This window comes from Scaptodrosophila lebanonensis, unplaced genomic scaffold, assembly GCF_003285725.1.
Source record: "Scaptodrosophila lebanonensis strain 11010-0011.00,11010-0021.00 unplaced genomic scaffold, SlebRS2 tig00000361-arrow-arrow-pilon, whole genome shotgun sequence".
Classification (NCBI taxonomy): domain Eukaryota; kingdom Metazoa; phylum Arthropoda; class Insecta; order Diptera; family Drosophilidae; genus Scaptodrosophila; species Scaptodrosophila lebanonensis.
Window position 1 is genome coordinate 1 of NW_022060661.1, and position 7,356 is coordinate 7,356.

The following is a 7,356-nucleotide window of genomic DNA, read 5'->3' on the forward strand; positions in this document are numbered from 1 at the left end:
GTGTGAGTGTATGTATGCCTATGCGCATCTATTCGTGTCTGTGTAAGCATTTTCGCAGTCAACCAAACAGCAACATCAACAACAGCCGCGGGCAGCGCTTGAGCTGCGCTGCATCAGCAAATATATTTATGGCTATAACTTCTTGTTAAATCGGTCTATCATAATGAAATTTGGCATACGGACACATAATAACCAACTGGGGGTATTTCCAAAATTTTAGTTCGAATTCCAAGAATTACGAGAGTGAGAGAAAATCGCGATTTGCTTTGGAGAGGGGGGCGGGAGGGAAATTCCAAAATACACATTTGCGGGCAGCGCTTGATGACTTTGCTTTACAAATCAACAATAGACAAATCATTCAGCTACTAATCATAAACCCATCGCCAAAGGGAACAACCCGCTTAATAAGTCTTGTACTAGAAAACTTAAGGTAAAAACAGGGGCTTGCTGCTGAAGAAGTAATTCAAAACGTGGTTGACAGCTTTTTTCCAATTCAAGTTCTCGAAGACCGTTTTTTTGCGTTCGCTTTGCGATCTCATTCCTTCTGGGGCAGCATTTGTTAAGCATATTTAAATTTTAAAAACAATAAATCGGTTCATATGCCGGATCAATTCCAATAGTGATATCTGAAAAAAACAGTTCGGGTATTAGGGGCAAAAGTTGAAAGTGGACTGTTTTACTATACATTTAACTAAGCCGGCAGGATCCCGCACATCGGCCGCAATCTGAGCAGAAGTATTTTTTAGTCCAGCCTTATTCCGACGAGTTTTACGTTTTTTATTAATATATCCTAATTGGATATTCCTGTAGTTAGGATTGTTGTATGTGTATACTTTTCCTATAACTAGGGGGACATCACGGTTCCGCAATTGCATTTTTTAAGCAAATTTTTTATCTTTATTCCAGAATTTCTTGTGTATATTCATTTATAGGAAGTGTTTCGAAGTGTGACTTATCGAGAAATGAATTGTGATTCGATTGGAATGTTCATCATATACCCCCAAATAGGTGGGGACTTCCCCAAAGCACTGTACAGCAATTTGCGATCACTTGAAAATTTTAAAAACATCGTGAATATATCAAAGGCCAAACTAACCCTTTTAAAAACGATAGCAAATTTGGGGTAAGAACAGCATGACCAACACTATGTATAAATGTATAAATAGAATAAATAGAATCGGCCAAAATTTCCAAGTTTTTGTTCCATTTTGAGGTCGTATTTTTGGTCTATTTACAAATATTGTAATCTAATCAAGAAGTCACTTTTTCATATCATTTAATATATGTATATGGGTGGTATGAGCGTATAACCACGCCCACTTTTTAAAAATAGTTTATTGTTTGAAGCCTACTGTTTAAAATATAGACCTTGCTATAACTAACACTATAGGACCTAGGGATATTAAATTTAAAGTCCAAGATGCCTTATGTGAATACGCAGAAAATGTGTTTTTTAGAATTTCCCTACCTCCCCCCTCTCCAATGCAAATCGCGATTACCTCTATCTCCCGTAATTCTTGGAATTTCTAACTAATATTTTTTAAAGCTCGTTTTCCCCCCTTTGGAGCTAGAATTTTCCAAAAGCCTTTCTTAGTGTGCTCCTACACTATGATGGATACTTGAGTCCAAATTTCATCTTTTACCGTTTGGGCTGTGCGTTGATCACCAATTAGTCAGGACAAACTGTTTTATATATAACGCAACGTTTTAATATAGACTATGTGCAAAAAAGGGGAATAATTATAAGGGTATATCCTAATTCTAAATTCATATTTGAGTCTGTTCATGCCATATTGAGTCAATACGGTCACGCACAAACTCGGAATATGAAACACGGTACTCGTGTCAATGCCGTGCAGCGATGAGCCACGATCAAAAAGCACTGACAATTCTCATCTCAATTTGCTAGAGTAAAACTTTCGATAGTTGAAGCCACCGATACCCTCAAAATATGGAAGTTTGAATGCAATAAGCAGAATATTTAAATAATAAAATCTAATTATTTATTGAGATCAATAAGAACAAATCATATACATACATACATCAAATTTTGCAAATACCCCCAGTTAGTTAATATGTGTCCGTATGTCAAGTTTCACTATGATAGACCGATTTAACAAGAAATTATAGCCATAAATATATTTGCTGCTGCAGCGCAGCTCAAGCGCTGCCCGCGGCTGTTGTTGATGTTGCTGTTTGGTTGACTGCACACATGTTTAGGCATAGGCATACATACACTCACACGGACGCAATTGCTATGCAAATGTGCAATTATACATCCTTTACGTTAGTTCGAATACGAAAAGAGGTAAAATCGATCAAAAATTTTTTTGTGAAAAATCGCTAGCTTTTTAGCGAAACGACAAGACAACTATTTATTAAATGAGACGCGGTGTTCTTTGACTATTAAAATGGCTTTTAATGGCTTGGTAATTGTAAAAACGATGTTGAACGTGCGAGAAGTATTTAACAAGTCATTTTGCCTGCTGCCGCTACAAGTCAGCGGGCCGGCATAAAAAAGGTAATGCACAAAGAGAGCGCAGTAAAGGGCGCGATAGAGAGCGCAACAGAGAGACTTAAAAACTATACATGGTGCTCCAACATTCCGGCCCCATTGAAAGACTAGCGGTCTTTCAAGTCCATTGGGAGCACCGCCAACTTGTGGACTGGTCGCCTAGTAGTGCCGGTCCTGGTTCGTACGTCGGCCACCCGCACCTTGCCGTCCTCGCCGGAAATCACGCCCACCACGCGCCCTATGAGCCACTTCTGTGGGGGGGCATTGTCGTCGTGGACGAGCACCACTGCTCCGTCGTCCAGGTTGGCCTCGCCTTTGGCCCACTGCGTCCGTTGCTGCAGGCTGAGCAGGTAGTCTTTGGACCACCTGCGCCAAAACTGCAGTTTGAGCTCCGACAGCTGCCGCCACCGCTTCAAAAATCCGGACCCGGCTCTGCTCAAAGACCCTTCTTGCGCGCCTTCGTGCGGCAGAGTAAGAGGTTGTCCGATGAGCAGGTGGCCCGGAGTGAGCACCTCTCCATCGTTGGGATCGCTGCCGCTTGCCACCATAGGCCTGGAGTTGAGAATTGCCTCCACGTCCACCAGGTGCGTTTACAGGTCGTCTCTGGTCAGGTTCGCGTTGCCTGCGCCCCTGACTAGACGAGCCTTCGCCGCCTTCACCGCTGCTTCCCACAGTCCTCCGAAGTGGGGAGCCCTGGGAGGAATGAACCGCCAATCGATCCCTCGCTCTGCCGCTAAGTCCATCAAGGCGGCTTTGCTCCTCTCGAACGCCGACGTCAGCTCCTTCAGCACGCCGCTCGCTCCTACAAAGTTGGTCGCGTTGTCGCTGTAAACCGTCTCCGGCAGGCCGCGTCTCCCGATGAACCTTTTGAAAACATTAAGAAATGCGTCAGTCGATAGGTCTGTTACCATCTCGAGGTGAACGGCCTTCGACTTCAAAACAAACAAACACGGCGACGTAATTTTTAACGGGCGGTCTTCCTCGTATGCGGTAGCTTACATGGAAAGGACCGCAAAAATCGACCCCACAAACCCTAAACGGTCGACCTTCTCGAAGGCGATCACCTGGCAAATTTCCCATTATTTGCCCTAACAACTTGGGCTTGTATCGGAAGCAGTGTACACAATTACGTACAACTGCTGAGCAAGCACTACGAGCATTCACCACCCAGATCTGTTGCCTAAGAAGCCCAATTAATACCTTTGCACCTGCATGATAGTGCTTGAGGTGTAAATGTCGAATATACAATGCTACTATTGGTGCAGTATATAGTAGTAATAGCAGTAATAGTGGAAATTTTGCGTCATAAGGAATTGGACCATGCAACAAACGTCCACCTACTCGAACCAAACGAAACTTAATCCCAGTGTCTTCGAACTCGTGTATAAAGGGATTAAGAGATTGCAAACTTGGGGGAAGTGGCGCCGACCTTTGTAGAGACTTGATCTCACGGCTGTATATATCAGCTTGCAGCACTTCAATCAGCTTAAAAAACGATAATCTTCGTTCTAAAGCTGACACAATTAAAGAATCACTGCGATTTATCCTGTAGCAAAATCGCAAAACATATGCCAATATCCGAATTAATTTAGGAAAGGACGACAGTTTCAACATAAGGTCCAGTATGCAATTTGACTCTAGGTCTGATCGAATGACTGTAAGTACAGTCGCATTCTTTTTATCTTCAGATGCCTTAACGTCTGACGATAATTCAACATGGTGAAGATTGGGCCAATCATTTTCACCGAGCTTTAGAAAATTAGGGCCCTTAAACCACAGTGACGATACAATTTCGTCTATATCAGTTCCACGAGAAACTAGGTCAGCAGGGTTGCAGTCTGTAGGCACATGACGCCAAACAGTATTCTCAGAAGCCTCTTGGATCTCAGCCACTCTATTTGCCACGAATGTGGACAACGTGGATGAGTCTCTCTCCAACCAATACAACACTATCTGAGAATCTGACCAGAAGTTTACACTTTCTATAACAAACTTACTCAGCGTGGCGCAAACATGCTGCCAGAGTTTCGCTAGTAAGAGTGCCGCACACAACTCGAGTCGAGGAATCGTCTTTACGTTGAGTGGTGCCACTCTGGATTTGGCTGTAAGCAACGAAACGCCTACGCTATCATTGTTGCAAGTCCTAATGTATATGCAACAACCGTATGCCTGACTTGAGGCGTCTGCGAAACCATGAATTTGCACTGTCTCATAAACGTTTAAGCAAACGTATCGCGGAATATGAATTTTGTGTAGATCACGCAGAGTCTCAATGAACTTATTCCACGAAGTATGCATACTCGTTGGAATAGTTTCATCCCACTCTAGTTTTAACCGCCACAACTCTTGCAACAGAATTTTCGATTTTGTGACGATGGGGCACAACAGCCCAAGTGGGTCAAACAGACGAGACGCTACCGACAAGATGTTTCGTTTTGTTGGCTTTAACGAAATAAAGCTATCCACATCTAGATGGTACCGGAATACATCATCTTGAGGGGCCCAGCGCATTCCAAGCGTTTTCACTGAGGTGGAGTCGTCAAACTTAATTGCCTTTTCGATGATGTTGCCATCATCCCCGAACAAGGCCTGACAATTTGATGCCCACTTTGCCAAAGGGAACCCTCCGGAATCTAGTACCTCTCGTACTTGATTACAGATTTCTTTAAGCTCATCTACAGAATCTGCTCCTGCCAACATGTCGTCTACATAAAAACAATTTTTAATGACATTTGAAGCTACAGGGTGAGATCGAGCATAAATATTTGCCAATTCAAACAACGAGCGCACAGCTAAAAATGGCGCTGACGCAGTCCCGTATGTGACAGTGTTCAACTTAAAGGACTGCAGCTCATGAGAGGCGCTTTCTCGCCAAAGAACGAGCTGGTAATTTCTGTCTTTTTCAGACACGTTTATTTGCCTGTACATCTTTGAGATGTCGGCAGTAATTGCATATTTATTCAACCGAACCATTAAAGTGTCATTTAATGACAGGGCCGTTGACGTTTTACTAGAAGCGTCAAACACCACACGCAATTTGGTTGTGGTACTTTCAGGTCTCAGGACACACTGATGAGGAATATAGTAGTGCTGTCCTGGAGGAGGGGATTCAAGAGCAGACATATGCCCAAGATCACGATACTCTCTCATGAAGTCATGGTACATGTCATGGAGAGTTTTGTCTCTTGCGAGTTTGCGCTCAAGTTGCATAAATCGTCTTTCAGCAGTTTGAAAGGAAAGCCCTAGTACAGTGGGATCGGATTTGAACGGAAGTTCGACTTGAAAACGTCCTGTAGACAGGCGCTGTACTGATTTGGTGAAGTGAACTTCACAGGCCTTTTGTTCAGCTGTCTGGCGCACAGCCTTCGACTCATTTGGGCTCCGATCGAGTTCCCAAAAGCGTTGAACTAATGTGTCGAGAGAACATTCACTAACTTGAGCGGCAACATTAACACTAAGTTGTTGACGAGGTATTTGTCCTGTGTACCTACCAGCAACAACCCATCCCAGCAAGGTCTTCTGCAACAACGGAAGACCAGAATTGAGCTCGATTTGCCCAACACACAACAAGCCGTAAAAGAATTCAGCGCCTAGAAGAATGTCAACCTTGGCTGGTTTGTAAAACTCTGGGTCAGCCAGCTCCAGATTTTCGGGTATTTTCCAGCTCGTTGTGGGCAAAAAGTTACAAGGTTGACAAGTGGATATGGATTTAAGAACCCAAAAATCAGTGGCAAAGTTGTGTGCATTCAAACGAGATTGAATACCAGCACACACCTTGTGTTTACTATCAGTTGTGGTCCCACCTGCCATTGCAATACTCACTGCCGTGTCTTCGCGCTTTAGTCGCAAGCGCTGCGCAAGGTTCTCAGTCATGAGATTCAACTGCGAGCCGCCGTCAAGCAACACACGTGCAGGATGGTAGTGGCCGAATCTATCTCTAATATTCACCAATGCTGTGGCAAGAATGACTTGGTCGGCACTTAAAACGTGATCTAAATATGGTTCTGGAGGTGCGACCGCCTGTAGAACGGGTGAATTTGGCACAGCTACAGAGTATCTGTGCAACAACGAATGGTGTGGTTTTGAACACACCCGACACTTGGAAGCCTCGCAGCTGGAAACTATATGACCCACATTCAAACAATTGAGGCACATTTTTTGAGTCTTAGCAAACTCAAATCGCTGCATAACGGGAATAGATCCGAAAGAAGGGCAATTATAGATATTGTGCTCCGCAGAACTACAGTATGTGCACTTCGAGATCGGTTTTGCAGGCTTTGAAGGACCCTTTGTGCAAGAAAACGAAGCTTTACTATTTCTTGCAGGTTCTACTCGCGGTTTATTTGGAACCCGAGTTGTCTCTTCAGCCGCTAAATATTGGTAACGCCTGTTTAACTGCTTAGCGCAGTAATCCCAAGAAGGCAACTTGTCATAATCGAGCTGTTGCATGATCAACTTTGGCCATAACCATATGTATGATCATTGCATTCGAAATTTCCTTTTCACTTCCCAACGAAGTTAAAGACGCATAAATGGCAGAAACAGTGTCAATGATGGACCGCAAACTAGACGCAGTAGGTTTGGTCATACTTGGGATGTCAAACAATTGCGAGATAGTGTCGAAAAATATCAAACATTTGTTGTCGTACACAGACTTGAGGCTAGCAATGGCTTTTGAGTAATTGCAGTCCGTTAACTGAAACGGTTTCACAACTCCTAGAGCCAAATGATTAAACTTCTCGACGTTGGTCAACGAAGGATCGTCATGAACTAGACTTTCAAATAAGCACATAAAATTCTTAAATTCGGCATGCTTTCCACTGAATGTAGGCAGCCGCATT